Here is a 15,326-nt window from a genome sequence, read left to right as displayed (position 1 = left end):
TATTACACAGTATGTATTTGCTTTTACGCAATCCACCCATGAATTTATAAATAAAATTTATTATACGTATGTAAATGCTTAATAAACAATAAATAAGTTATTAGGGTTTGAATTATTTATAGACTCATATATGTCTATGTACATATGTATGTATGTATATAGTACATGTGTCTTAATTTATATAAATAAAATACTTATTTACAATATTTAAATATTTAACAACTTCCACCAAGAGAATGAATAAGAAACGAACCAAACCCATCCATCAATCAAGCAACAAGTGTTTTACAAATAGTCCACAAATGCTTAAAGAAGGGGGAGGTGGCGTTTAATTGTAAATAAAGAATAGAAAAAAACTTTTACATAAATTTATAAATAACTTTTATGCGGGAAAAATAAAAAAAAATTGAATTCATTTCAGAATTTTCAATTCCCGCCAAAAAAATATATATACAGATAGATAGATAGATAGATAGATAGATAGATAGATAGATAGATAGATAGATAGATAGATAGATAGATAGATAGATAGATAGATAGATAGATAGATAGATAGATAGATAGATAGATAGATAGATAGATAGATAGATAGATAGATAGATAGATAGATAGATAGATAGATAGATAGATAGATAGATAGATAGATAGATAGATAGATAGATAGATAGATAGATAGATAGATAGATAGATAGATAGATAGATAGATAGTAGATAGATAGATAAATAGATAGATATAAACAATTAAGATTAATTACAAACATATTATTAAAATCATGTTTTTAAATAATAATTTAAAGCCGAGAAAATAACATAATATATAAAATGTAATTTTAAAAAAAATTTTGTAAACCAAAAAATCATATTGACAAATTGTTCTTTAATTTTTTAACAACTTCTAATAAAACTCCCTTGTTCGGTACTGCTGTAACTAATTGTTTATTTATGGTTTATTATAGATTTATTATAAATTAAATCGTTTTATAATTAATTAATTCTAAGAACATTCTAATTTGTGTCCAATTTTGTTTAATAAATATATGTCGAAGTGTTTTTTTGGTTAATTTCTAACAAATGTCTGTATTTTTTTATTCTAAGCTTTATTAATCCATTAATTAGCTAAACAATAATAAAGAATGTTTGTTTTGTTTATGGCATTTTAGAATTTTTTTTGAAATTTTAAAGAAGTTAAATTTTAAAGCTTTTAAATAGAGAGTTTTGTTTAAAGACGGTTTTCGTTTGAAATTTAAATTTCAAATTTTACCGTTTATATAAAGAATATTATATCATTTAGGTGTTTTTTTTTTGTTGAGGTATTTTGAAAGTTACGTAAATTTGTCTATTAAATATTTATGAATGGGAGGTATTTTTTTTTAAAAATAGCTTAATTTTAATCACGTGTAGGTGAAACATAAATATTCTTAATTTATGTTTCTCATTAATTAAGAATATTTATGTTCATATTTAGAATAAGGAATGACATTTTTCATAAAATTATGACATTTTTAAGCATTTTTTGGAAAAAAGTACTTTTTTAGAAAAAGTACTTTTTAGAAAAAAGTACTTTTTGTTCATTTTATCTATAGTTTTGTTATATAGAAATTTGTTTAAAAATCTATTAAAAATCTTAAAAAATTTAATAAACAATAGAAAGCATTAAACTAAAACATTAAGAAAAAATTGTTAAAAAGTACCATTTTCATATAAAAACCATTAAAATAGGAAGGAAGTGAAATTTGTATGAAAAATTATTCACATTTTTCCAATAAAATTTTCATGTTAAAGTAAAATATTAAAGCAAACGCAAATAAAGGTCAATCAATTGCATGTTTTTAAAAACAAATTTAATTCAATAAACACTCACCAAAAGAGCTGCAAATGTTTGTTATAAAATAATTTTATTTAATTTGTTTTAATATAATTCAAATTTCTTTTTAAATAGTATTTTTTCGGAAATAATATAATAAAATTAAAATAAATTTTTTTATTTAAAATTAACAGGCTTGTTGGAAAATATTTAAGTTTTATTAGTGGCCACATGCCTATATGTATGATAAAGTTTGTTTTTTTACTTCAATAAACTGCATATTGTGGCAGCTGAGCGCAAAATAAGGTTTGAATGTTTCCATATGTTTTTGGAGAAATATTTATGAAAATCATGAGTATGCAAAAGATAAAGAAATATTGAAGTGGAGAGACAGACAGATATACTGAAAATATACTTGAACAAACATTATTAGGGCTATTCACTGATTGGAGTAAATTGGCTATAGCTGAAAAAAAAAAAAAAAAAATATTTACATTTTTATTTCTCTTTATCAAACGCACATATTTGTACTGAACAAGTACTTTTTGCAGGAAAATGTTAGGGCTCAATATTTGATAAATTCAGTTTTCTTTAGAAAAAGAAAAAATTACTTTTTGTTAAAAATTCTAATGATCTTTGAAATATAAGCATTTTTCATCAAAAGTACTTTTTTCAGCAAAAGTACATTTTCCTAAAAAGTAATATTTACAGGCTTTTCCTTTATCTTCATATTTGTAGGGTGATCTTAGAGAGTTATTTTGCGAAAGAGTACTTTTTACATTTAGGTGAAAAGTAATTTTTTTCGGCAAAAGTATAATTTTACTAAAAGTCCTTTTTACAGGAATTTGCTTTATCAATTTTAGTGAATAAATTAAAATAAGAGTATGATTTTGGAAAAAAGTACTTTTGGGGGAACTAAATAACTAACTAACTACTAACTAACTAACTAACTAACTAACTAACTAACTACTAACTAACTAACTAACTAACTAACTAACTAACTAACTAACTAACTAACTAACTAACTAACTAACTAACTAACTAACTAACTAACTAACTAACTAACTAACTAACTAACTAACTAACTAACTAACTAACTAACTAACTAACTAACTACTAACTAACTAACTAACTAACTAACTAACTAACTAACTAACTAACTAACTACTAACTAACTAACTAACTAACTAACTAACTAACTAACTAACTAACTAACTAACTAACTAACTAACTAACTAACTAACTAACTAACTAACTAACTAACTAACTAACTAACTAACTAACTAACTAACTAACTAACTAACTAACTAACTAACTAACTAACTAACTAACTAACTAACTACTAACTAACTAACTAACTAACTAACTAACTAACTAACTAACTAACTAACTAACTAACTAACTAACTAACTAACTAACTAACTAACTAACTACTAACTAACTAACTAACTAACTAACTAACTAACTAACTAACTAACTAACTAACTAACTAACTAACTAACTAGCTAACTAGCTAACTAACAAACTAACTAACTAACTAACTAACTGTCAAAAGTGGAATTTTAAAACATTAAATCTTTTTACATTTGCATTTTTTTTTTCAGAAAAAGTACTTTCAGAAAAAAGTACTTTTTAAAAATAGTACATTTTTGCGAACTTATTCATAAATAATACTTTTTCCGAAAAAGTACTTTTTAGTAGTACTTTTTTGTTCCAAAAAAGTACTTTTTCTAATTTTTTTACATTAAATTTAAATTAGCTTTAACATAAAACAATTGCTTTTTTGCAAATAGTACTTTTACCAAAAAAGCACTTTTTTTGCTAAAAGTTTTGTAAACTTTCAAAAGTTTCAGCAAAAAATATTAATAAAACAAAACCCCCTTAATCATGTTAAAAAAGACATAAACTAGAATACCAAACAGAAAATGACAAAAAACTGCTTTAATTTTTGTAAAAAAAAAGTTCAGCTATTTTGGTAACACCAGCTGATACAAAAAAAAAAGTAACAGAAAATTAAACAACAAGCAAAAAAAAACATATGCAGTTTAGACAACAACAACAACCTAAAATGGCTTAAATAAATATATATTACCAAAAAAAAAAAAAATAAATATAAATTGTTTAAATTAAACTTCTTACTTAGAAGTGAAAGGGCGTCGAACCGGAATTTAAAGAACTTGTTTTAGACCAAAATATCAACAAAAAAAGAGAGAAAAAATTTATTTATTTTTTTTAATTTGTTGGAAAAAAATATATATATAAAAAATTCTAATTTATATACACACATCTTGATTTCCATATAAAAATATACGAAAAAAATAAACAAATTTTTAAAACTAGATTTTCAAAAAGTATCAAATTAATGGAGACTTTTTTTGATAAAATTTAGAAAAAAAAATAAATTTGTTTTAATAAATTTAAAACAAACATGATTAAATAATAAATTGTTTTATTTTTTATTTTTCTTAAATTGTGTTTATATTATTTGTTTATTTCTATCGATAAAATTATGAAAGAATACGATACATTTTATTGTTATTGAATTGATTTGTTTAAGTATCGATTTGAAACGGGTATTGTGTTTTAGGTACCAGGCACAGAACCCCTAAATCTAGCTGGAATACAAGATATAGATGTATTTTTTGTAGTCCGAAGAAATAGAGACCTAAACATAAATAGTCCTACGAACCTTCAACTAAATGTTTTGTACCACAAAATTCTCCCAAAATTTTCTTAATTTTAATTTCTTTAATTTTCTTGAAAGTCATTTAAAGAAAGTTAATTATTTTTTCTTTATTTCTTTAAAATCATCTGAATTTTGAACACTTATTTTATTTTTTTCAAAATTAAAACCATTTTTTGTGAATTTTTTTATTTAACCATTAGATAACAACCGGCTTTTATAATAAACTATGATTTTTTATAAAAGAAATGTATAAATAATATGAAAAAAAAACACTGCAGATATTTGTTAAAGTCCAAACAAATACATAAAGGGGAAAAAATAATTTGATTAAATTAACCCTTGGGCGTTATACATATGAACGTAAACATTACGTTTTTTTTGTGAATTTCAAAATTTTATTTATAAACTGGTATTTATTAACTATTTTTATGCACGGGAGATTTTAGCAAAACATAGATGCTACTTAAAAAAGTCTATAGTACAAAACTATAGTCCATTTTATGGTTTATAGTCAAACTTATGGTCTTGACTATAAGTCCAGTCTATCGGTAAATATACAGAATACAATCTACTCTATAGTCTAGACTATAGTGGTTATATTGGTTATACTGTATAGCAAAAAACTATAGTCCTATCTACAGACTATAATTTAGTCTGTAGCCTAGTATATAGTCTAGTATATAGTGTACTCTATAGTCTACAGTCTAGCCAATAGTCTAGACTTTGGACTACTGTAGGCTGCAGTCTAGTCTATACTTTAGTCTGCAGTCAAAACTCTACTCTATAGTCTAGTCTATAGTCTAGTCTATAGTCTAGTCTATAGTCTAGTCTATAGTCTAGTCTATAGTCTAGTCTATAGTGTAGTCTATAGTGTAGTCTATAGTGTAGTCTATAGTCTAGTCTATAGTCTAGTCTATAGTCTAGTCTATAGTCTAGTCTATAGTCTAGTCTATAGTCTAGTCTATAGTCTAGTCTATAGTCTAGTCTATAGTCTAGTCTATAGTCTAGTCTATAGTCTAGTCTATAGTCTAGTCTATAGTCTAGTCTATAGTCTAGTCTATAGTCTAGTCTATAGTCTAGTCTATAGTCTAGTCTATAGTTAGTCTATAGTCTAGTCTATAGTCTAGTCTAGTAGTCTAGTCTAGTCTATAGTCTAGTCTATAGTCTAGTCTATAGTCTAGTCTATAGTCTAGTCTATAGTCTAGTCTATAGTCTAGTCTATAGTCTAGTCTATAGTCTAGTCTATAGTCTAGTCTATAGTCTAGTCTATAGTCTAGTCTATAGTCTAGTCTATAGTCTAGTCTATAGTCTAGTCTATAGTCTAGTCTATAGTCTAGTCTATAGTCTAATCTATAGTCTAGTCTATAGTCTAGTCTATAGTCTAGTCTATAGTCTAGTCTATAGTCTAGTCTATAGTCTAGTCTATAGTCTAGTCTATAGTCTAGTCTATAGTCTAGTCTATAGTCTAGTCTATAGTCTAGTCTATAGTCTAGTCTATAGTCTAGTCTATAGTCTAGTCTGTAGTCTAGTCTATAGTCTAGTCTATAGTCTAGTCTATAGTCTAGTCTATAGTCTAGTCTATAGTCTAGTCTATAGTCTAGTCTATAGTCTAGTCTATAGTCTAGTCTATAGTCTAGTCTATAGTCTAGTCTATAGTCTAGTCTATAGTCTAGTCTATAGTCTAGTCTATAGTCTAGTCTATAGTCTAGTCTATAGTATAGTCTAAAGTCTAGTCTATAGTCTAGTCTATAGTCTAGTCTATAGTCTAGTCTATAGTCTAGTCTATAGTCTAGTCTATAGTCTAGTCTATAGTCTAGTCTATAGTCTAGTCTATAGTCTAGTCTATAGTCTAGTCTATAGTCTAGTCTATAGTCTAGTCTATAGTCTAGTCTATAGTCTAGTCTATAGTCTAGTCTATAGTCTAGTCTATAGTCTTGTCTATAGTCTAGTCTATAGTCTAGTCTATAGTCTAGTCTATAGTCTAGTCTATAGTCTAGTCTATAGTCTAGTCTATAGTCTAGTCTATAGTCTAGTCTATAGTCTAGTCTATAGTCTAGTCTATAGTCTAGTCTATAGTCTAGTCTATAGTCTAGTCTATAGTCTAGTCTATAGTCTAGTCTATAGTCTAGTCTATAGTCTAGTCTATAGTCTAGTCTATAGTCTAGTCTATAGTCTAGTCTATAGTCTAGTCTATAGTCTAGTCTATAGTCTAGTCTATAATCTAGTCTATAGTCTAGTCTATAGTCTAGTCTATAGTCTAGTCTATAGTCTAGTCTATAGTCTAGTCTATAGTCTAGTCTATAGTCTAGTCTATAGTCTAGTCTATAGTCTAGTCTATAGTCTAGTCTATAGTCTAGTCTATAGTCTAGTCTATAGTCTAGTCTATAGTCTAGTCTATAGTCTAGTAGTCTAGTCTATAGTCTAGTCTATAGTCTAGTCTATAGTCTAGTCTATAGTCTAGTCTATAGTCTAGTCTATAGTCTAGTCTAGTCTAGTCTATAGTCTAGTATAGTCTAGTCTATAGTCTAGTCTATAGTCTAGTCTATAGTCTAGTCTATAGTCTAGTCTATAGTCTAGTCTATAGTCTAGTCTATGGTCCAGTCTTTAGTCTAGTCTATAGTATAGTCTTTAGTCTAGTCTATAGTATAGTCTAGTCTATAGTCTAGTCTATAATCTAGTCTTTAATCTAGTTATAGTTTGTTCTGTAGTCAACACTATAGTCTTTACTCTAGTTTATAGTCTGGTTTGTTGACTAGCCTCTATTTGTCTAGTCTATAGTTTAGTCTATAGTCTAGTCTGTAGTATAATCTATAGCATAGGCTATAGTCTGGTCTATAGTCTGTCTAGTCTTATCTATACTAGTCTAGTCAATACTCCACTCTATTGTGGAAACTATAAACTTGTCTCAGTAGCTGATAGATACTCTAGTTATCGCTACACTCCTTTATTTCGCCTTTGGAAGATCTGTAACTTGTCTAGTCAAGCCTATAGTTTTGTCTAGTCTATAGTCTAAACTATAGCCTCTTCTATGGTCTAATCTATAGTCTAGTCTTTAGTCTAGTCTATAGTCTGTTCTGTAATCTAGTCTGAAGTCAAGTCTGTAATCTAATCTGTAGTCTACTTTATAGAATATTCTATAGTGTAGTCTATAGTTTAGTCTATAGTCTAGTCTATAGTTTAGTCTATAGTCTAGTCTGTAGCCTAATCTGTAGTCTAGTCTATAGTGTTGTCTATAGCCTAGTCTAAAGTTTAGTCTGTAGTAAAGTCTTAAGTCAAGTCTGTAGACTAGTCTATATTCTTGTTTATGGTCCAGCCTATGGTCTGGGCAATAGTCATGTCTGTTGTCGATTCTAGTCTATAGCATATTCTGTAGACAAGTCTGCAGTATAGTCTATAGTCTAGTCTATTGTCTATTATGTAGACCAGTCTTTAGTCTAGTCTATAGTCTAGTCTATTGTCTAGCCTATAGTCTAGTCTTTAAGTTTTTGGGTTAATTTAATCGGTAAACAGTTTTTTGTCTGGCAACAAACTTGATTATTGAACATGCTTCGCGTATGTTTTATTTCGTTTTTTTTTTATTTATTTTGATAATTTTTATTGCGGTTTTTACAATAAAAAATAACAACCAAAAAAATGTGGGTGTTTGCGGTCAATAATCAATGATTTGTAAAAAAATACATAAAATTGAATTAATAAAAATGAACGAATTTAAACGAACAAGTTACATTTAAAAATTATGTCAGTTTTTTGTATTAAAGTGAGCAAAATAACGTTTAAAATTAAGTTTTGTTGGGCTTAATTTAAATTTGTTTTTATGTAAAACGGAAGTGTTGAGGTCAACTTAAGGAAGAATATATAAAAATAGAGCAATTTTTTGATTAATTTAGAGGTGACTGAAGTACTGAGTAAAACTTAAAGTTTATATGTATATGTCAACTTGTGAAAACTATTTAGAACAAAAGACAAGCAAATGGTCCTTCGCACCTTAAGTGGCTTTGCAGTACAAAAGTATAACTCCACTATAATAATTTTAAATTAAAGTTTAAATATTTATTAATAAAAGTTAATAACTTACCTTTCTTTAAGCTTTAAATTATTTATAAATTTCACATGGAAATTGTTGCTAAAACACTACACAAACATACAATTTTTACAACCTGAAAGTTTAATAAAAAGAAAAGAAAATTTTTTAAATATTTTTTTATAATTTTTTCACTTTTTGTTATAAAATACAAAATTTTAATTAAAATTTAAATGTTTATTACATTATTGTATTATTAATCGTTTTCTTTAAGGTTATTTAATTTAAACATTTAAATAGTACCTAAGTAATTTAAATAGATTTTCCTAAAGTTTATTGTTTAAATTAAAATTAATAATATTATTTCTTAATCTTTAAAATACACAAACAACAACACTTAGTTAAACCACTAAAAAAACACTTTCTGTAAATATTTATGTTATTTTTTTTGTATTTTGTTATTGTTGATAATAGTTTTTTTTCTTAAATTTCTTTTAAACATTTCTTCGTCTTCAGCAGCAGCATTGTTGAACATCATCAACATGTTTATCTTTAGCTTCATAATGATCATTTCGCTCTTTTTTTTTCTTATTTTGTATAATTAAGTTTTTTTTAGCGTTAATAACCAACCATGTGCTTTAAATTGGCAAAAAAACAAACTTTGTAATGATGATGTTCATCTTCTTTATTATCATTATTAAGTATTTTAACTTCATAATTTAGTTTTTTTTTTTGTTTCGTTTCTTTTGTTTATTTTACTTGATATTATGCAATTTTTTGTTGTTTATTCTCTTTTTTTGTAATTTTATAATTTTTTTTGTTTTCTTGTCTGCCTGTCCGTCCGTCCGTCTGTTATTTACACACTTAATTTTGCTTTTTTTCTGTTGGTTTTCTGTGTAACGTCTTTTTTTTAAATATTTTTTTTTATCTTTTGTAAAGAAAACGCATAATAAAACGGATGTAATTGCATTTTGTTTTTTGTTGTTGTTTTTTTTCTGGGTTGTAATGTAAATAGTATTTTTGTTGTGGTTGAGGGAATGATAAAGTTATGAATTGAAATGATTGGAAATATGCAGGGTTTGGAAAAGAATTATCTCATTGTAAAATTAATTTAGAACACTATAGTCGACACTATAATCGCCTATATAGCCGAATCTATAGTCGGCTTTATAGTCGACACTATATTCGACAATGTAGTCGACACTATAGTCGACAACGTAGTCGACACTATAGTCGACAACGTAGTCGACACTATAGTCGACTCTATAGTCGACTTTATAGTCGCTACTAGTCGGACTAGACTATAGCTATAGACGACACTATAGTCGATACTATGGACTAGACTATAGATATAGACGACACTATAGTCGACCATATAGTCGACTCTATAGTCGACACTATGGACTAGACTATAGACAAGACTATAGCCTGGACTAAGGACTAGACTACAGACTAGACTATAGACTAGACTATAGACTAGACTATAGACTAGACTATAGACTAGACTATAGACTAGACTATAGACTAGACTATAGACTAGACTATAGACTAGACTATAGACTAGACTATAGACTAGACTATAGACTAGACTATAGACTAGACTAGACTAGACTAGACTAGACTATAGACTAGACGATAGACTAGACTATAGACTAGACTATAGACTAGACTATAGACTAGACTATAGACTAGACTAGACTAGACTAGACTAGACTATAGACTAGACTATAGACTAGACTATAGACTAGACTATAGACTAGACTATAGACTAGACTATAGACTACACTATAGACTACACTATAGACTACACTATAGACTACACTATAGACTACACTATAGACTACACTATAGACTACACTATAGACTACACTATAGACTACACTATAGACTACACTATAGACTACACTATAGACTACACTATAGACTACACTATAGACTACACTATAGACTACACTATAGACTACACTATAGACTACACTATAGACTAGACTATAGAATAACTATAGACTAAATTAAATACTAGACTATAGTCTAGGCTATTGTCTATAGACCAGACTGTAGTCTATAGTCTAGTCTATAGTATAGTCTATGGTCTAGTTTGTCGACTTTATAGTCTACTCTATAGTCGACACTATAGTCGGCTCGATAGTTAACACTATAGTCGACTCTATAGTCATATCTCGTCTCAATAGTTGATACTCTAGAATCTAGAGTCTAGATAGTCGGATCCATAGTCATCTCAATACCTCTTTATTGATGCTTTGGAAGTTATGATTGTGCTATAAAAAAATAATTTTTCCCTTTAAAGTATTCCTCCACATTTCTCCGCAAATGAGTCTTCAAAAGATTTCCTAATTTTCGTTCGTCTCTATTCTAAGGTCTGTTAAGTTTCTTTATAATTTTCCAGTTGGTTGCAATTATCTGTCATTTTTCTAATTTAATCATATTTTATTTATCATATGGTCGTTACAATTAATCTTTTACATCTTTAAACAAAACCTTGCACCATGGTGCGGTTTAAATTGAAATTAGAAAAAATGAATTTATAAACATATTATTTTCCCTAAAGGGGGGAAAATAAGAAATGTTTATGTAGAATTTTTCATATAAGAATATCATTATAGCTAATTGTGACCTTTGATCTAAGAGTTTAAAGTCAGTTATATATATCATATAAAAATATGTTTAAGTTTAATCCCTTTAATAGCGAAATTTTTGAAAAAAAAAAACCTCAAAAATGTCCCACAATATTAAATATTTCCAAATATGCCAAAATACTCTTTAACTTCCAAGTATTTTGAAATCTTCATCTTCAATCATATAGTCGTCATAATATAATCATCAGCCGCAACCATCATCATCTTGTTGATATTTAATATTTTCTTTGATTTGTTTTTGTGTTTTATTTTTTATTTATTATTTTTTTACATTTATTTGGCCTGTCCAAGTTTCTTTTTTGTTGTCTGCTGCTCATCTCTGTGTATTTTTTTTTTCTTGTATATTTTTCCAATTTTTATTTTAGTTTATTGTCCGGTTGACCAACATTTTTTTATTATTACCATTATTGCAAAAATAAGTTTATATATATAATTTTTTTTATTCATTTTAGCGAACTCAAGTTCATTTTATATGTTAATATGTTTTCAGTTTTCGGTTTCTGGTTTAGCTTTTTTCGACTTTTTCTGCTTACATTTTCACTTTTTTTGTATGGTTTTTTTTGATAGTATTAATTTTATATTATTTTATGAATTATTATTTTTTTAATATTTTATTCATTTTTATTTTCGTACAAAGCGACCATGCACTTTTTCTACACTGGGGTTTTTTTAGTACAAGCCAAACAAAAACAAAGGAAAATTTATATAAAAATATTCAGATTTAATATGCATTTTTTTGTTATGAAATAGATTATGAATTTTAGTTTGATATATAACTAATAAGTCCATAACACCGTTAATTTTTAATGCCACTCTTTAAGTTCAGGGAATATAAATCTTAGATCAATATAGACGGATATACATATAGTCTTGACTATAGTCAGGTTTTTAGTCTTGACATGTTTATAATCTAGGCTAAAGTCTGGTTTTTAGTCTTGACTATATTGTGGTCCATAGTCTAGCCCATATTTTTGGCTATAGTCTTGACTATAGACCAGACTATAGTTTTGACTATACATAGCCTAGTCTATAGTCTTGAATATAGTCTGTCTATAGTCTTGACTATAATCTGGCCTGCAGTCTTGACTATAGTCTAGTCTATAGTCTTGTCTATAGTCTAGTCTATAGTCCAGTCTATAGTCTTGTCTATAGTCTAGTCTATAGTCTAGTCTAGTCTATAGTCTAGTCTATAGTTTTGTATATAGTCTAGTTTATAAGTCTTGACTTTAGTGTAGTCTATAGTCTTGAATATAGTCTGGTCTGTCTTGACTATAGACTGATCTATAGTCTTGACTATAGACTGATCTATTGGCTTAACTATACACTGAAAAGAAAAAAACAGTGATTATAGTCTATAGTCTTGACTTTAGTTCAGTCTATAGTCTTGAATATAGTCTGGTCTGTAGTCTGACATATAGTCTGTCTATAGTCTTGACCATAGTCTGGCCTACAGTCTTCACTATAGTCTGGTCTATAGTCTTGTCTATATTCTTGACTAAAGTCTGATCAATAGTATTGACTAAAGTCCGGTCTATAATCTTGACTATATTCTGCACTATAGCCTAAACTATAATCCTGGCTATTGTATGGTTTTCACTATAGGCTAGAATTTAGTTTTGACTGTAGACTGATCTATAGTTTTGACTTTAAACTGATCGATAGTCTTAACTATAAACTGATCTATAGTCTTGGCTATAGACAGATATATAGTCTTGGCTATAGACTGATCTATACTATAGATCAGTCTACAGTCAGGACTATGGATCAGTCTATAGTCAAGTCTATATATCAGTCTATATATAGTCTTGGACTATGGATCAGTCTATAGTCAAGTCTATATATCAGTCTACAGTCAAGACTATAGACTATAGTCCAGACTATAGAATGATCTATAGTCCTGACTATAGACTGATCTATAGTCCTGACTATAGACTGATCTATAGGCCTGGCTATAAACTGATCCATAGTCCTGACTATAGACTGATCTATAGGCCTGGCTATAGACTTATCTATAGTCCTGACTATAGACTTATCTATAGTCTCGACTATAGACTGATCTGACTATTGACTGATCTATAGTCTTGACTATATACTGATCTATAGTCTTGACTATAGACTGATCTATTGATTATAGAATGTCTTAACAATGGATTGATCTACAGTATTGACAAAATACTGATCTACAGTTATGACTTTAATTATGATTATAAACTGATCTATAGTCCTAACTACAGACTCATCTTGATTAGTGACTCATCTACAGTCTTAAGTATAAAGTAATCTATAATCTTTGTTATGGACTGAACAATAGACTTCACTAGAAACTGATCTATAGTCTTGACTGTATAACATAGTTTTGACCATACACAGATCTATGGTATACACAGATCTGATCTGCAGTCTTAACTAAAGGCTATCTATAGTCTTCACTACCCATAGACTGATCTACAGTCTGATCTTTTCTATAGATATAGTCAAGAGGATTTTGGAAACAATTTTTAATCGATTAAGTTATTTGCGATTCTTCGAATAAGTTTTCTCTTTCGATTTTGAAAGAATTTTTAGCCGAATAGATGGATAAATTTAATCGATTATTTGAATATTACAATTAACCGTTCAATTTTAATACAATTAATTATTAAATTTTAATCGATTAATCGAATTATTTTTATCGTTTTTTTTTAACAACTATTTTATAATTTAATAATTTCTTTAAATTTTGTTTTTACATTATGAATTTAATTTTGTAAAACGAATAATCGAATAATTTTAATCGATTGATTTAAAAATTCTTTCGATTAACTAAATAATGTTAATCAATTAATCGAATAATTTTATTTAAGAGAATAACATAATAATGACAGTCACACGAATATTTTAATTGATTAATCGAATAATTTGAATCGGTTAATCGATTAATCGAATATTATAAAAATTTTAATAGAATAATTTTAAAAATTTTAATAAATTCGATTCGTTTGATTCTGTGCATAATTTGTATCGAATAAATTTAATCGGTTATTAGTTTTAACGAAAAAAAAAACATTTTTATTTTTAAAAAATTGTTTTTAAAAGTAAAATTTGTTGTAATTTTTTAAAACTTTCAATTATTCATTACATTTTTTCTCAAAATTATTTATTTTTCTTAATTTAGTTATAAAAAGTATAAAATAATTTTATTTTGGTTTCATTTCACAATTTTAAAAAATTTCTGTGTTAAATAAATGTTTGTTTTGTTAATTTTAGATTATTATTTTTTTATTATAAATTTAATAGTTGTTAATTTTGTTTAAAATAATTTTTAATTTATTTTCTTTTTTGGCCACAAATTTTAGAGGTTGTTCAACTGTATTTTTTAAGCAAAATTTTAATTCTAAGTGGGTGTTGTTTGTGTATTTCTTTTAAGTTTTTAAAACTAAATTAAATAATTTTTAAGATTTTTTTTAAACACTTCAATAAAAAAAACATTATAAAAACTTTTGATTTTTTTTTAACAATTTTATTATTATTTTATATAATTTTTTAAAATAATTTTTTTAATTTTTCTTTGAATTAATTTTTTTTAATTTCTAACTTTTTTAAAAATTTAATTTCCAATTAAACTTTTTTGTTTAAGATTTTTTCTCAGATTTCTTTTTTTTACAATTTAATTTTATAATTTTCGTTTAATTTCCATTAAAACCCGCTTTCGTTTTCTTTAAAAATTTATTTAATCCGAAAAAAAATCGTTGAATATATAAACTGATCTTTCAAACAAATCGCGCGATCTCGTAAACCGTCCGTTCAAATAAATTCGCCGTCTTCTCGTCCCGATCAACTGAAAAGAACTGAAATTTGTTTAAAAAGAAAACGAAAACAGAAACAAATAAATTAAACAATAAAAACAACAAACAAAATCAAAAGTGTTTTTTTGTAAAGATACGAATGAGAAACTTTTATAAAAAATAAACTTTATAAAAGCGAGTGTTTGTGCTTCAAACTTGTCTTGGTTTGATTGTTGCATCAAACATGCTTGAATCGAACAACACTTACAAGAAATTGATCATGATGAATGTGAAAAAAAAGTAAAATTTTTTGAAGAAATGCCGATGTGTGTTTGAGAAGAAAAAAATTTTTATTTTTGGAATTGAAGATGAAAATGTGAATGAAATAATAGAA

The 15,326-nt window shown here is 26.6% G+C and overlaps 1 protein-coding gene across 4 annotated transcripts in view; it reads right to left on the bottom strand.

Moving 5' to 3' along the window:
* The window catches only part of LOC119605493, a 135,531-nt gene extending 120,533 nt beyond the window's left edge, over window positions 1-14,998 (bottom strand). Inside the window, exons 1-3 of one of the 4 annotated variants that reach the window (XM_037958641.1) lie at window positions 14,812-14,990; window positions 8,815-8,837; window positions 8,566-8,647 (exon numbers count right to left, since the gene is read on the bottom strand). The gene's annotated coding sequence lies outside the window, so the exon portion shown is untranslated. Of the gene's footprint in view, window positions 1-8,565; window positions 8,648-8,755; window positions 8,774-8,814; window positions 8,838-14,742 lie in introns of those variants that run through there. The other 3 variants (XM_037958639.1, XM_037958640.1, XM_037958642.1) reach the window with 3 other exon arrangements.
* Between the last annotated feature and the right edge of the window lie 328 nt (window positions 14,999-15,326).

The sequence above is a fragment of the Lucilia sericata genome, unplaced genomic scaffold (assembly GCF_015586225.1).
Source record: "Lucilia sericata isolate MDLA Ls3-8-SP2 unplaced genomic scaffold, ASM1558622v1 Contig000491F_arrow, whole genome shotgun sequence".
Lineage (NCBI taxonomy): Eukaryota > Metazoa > Arthropoda > Insecta > Diptera > Calliphoridae > Lucilia > Lucilia sericata.
This window is presented reverse-complemented; position numbering and strand designations above follow the sequence as displayed.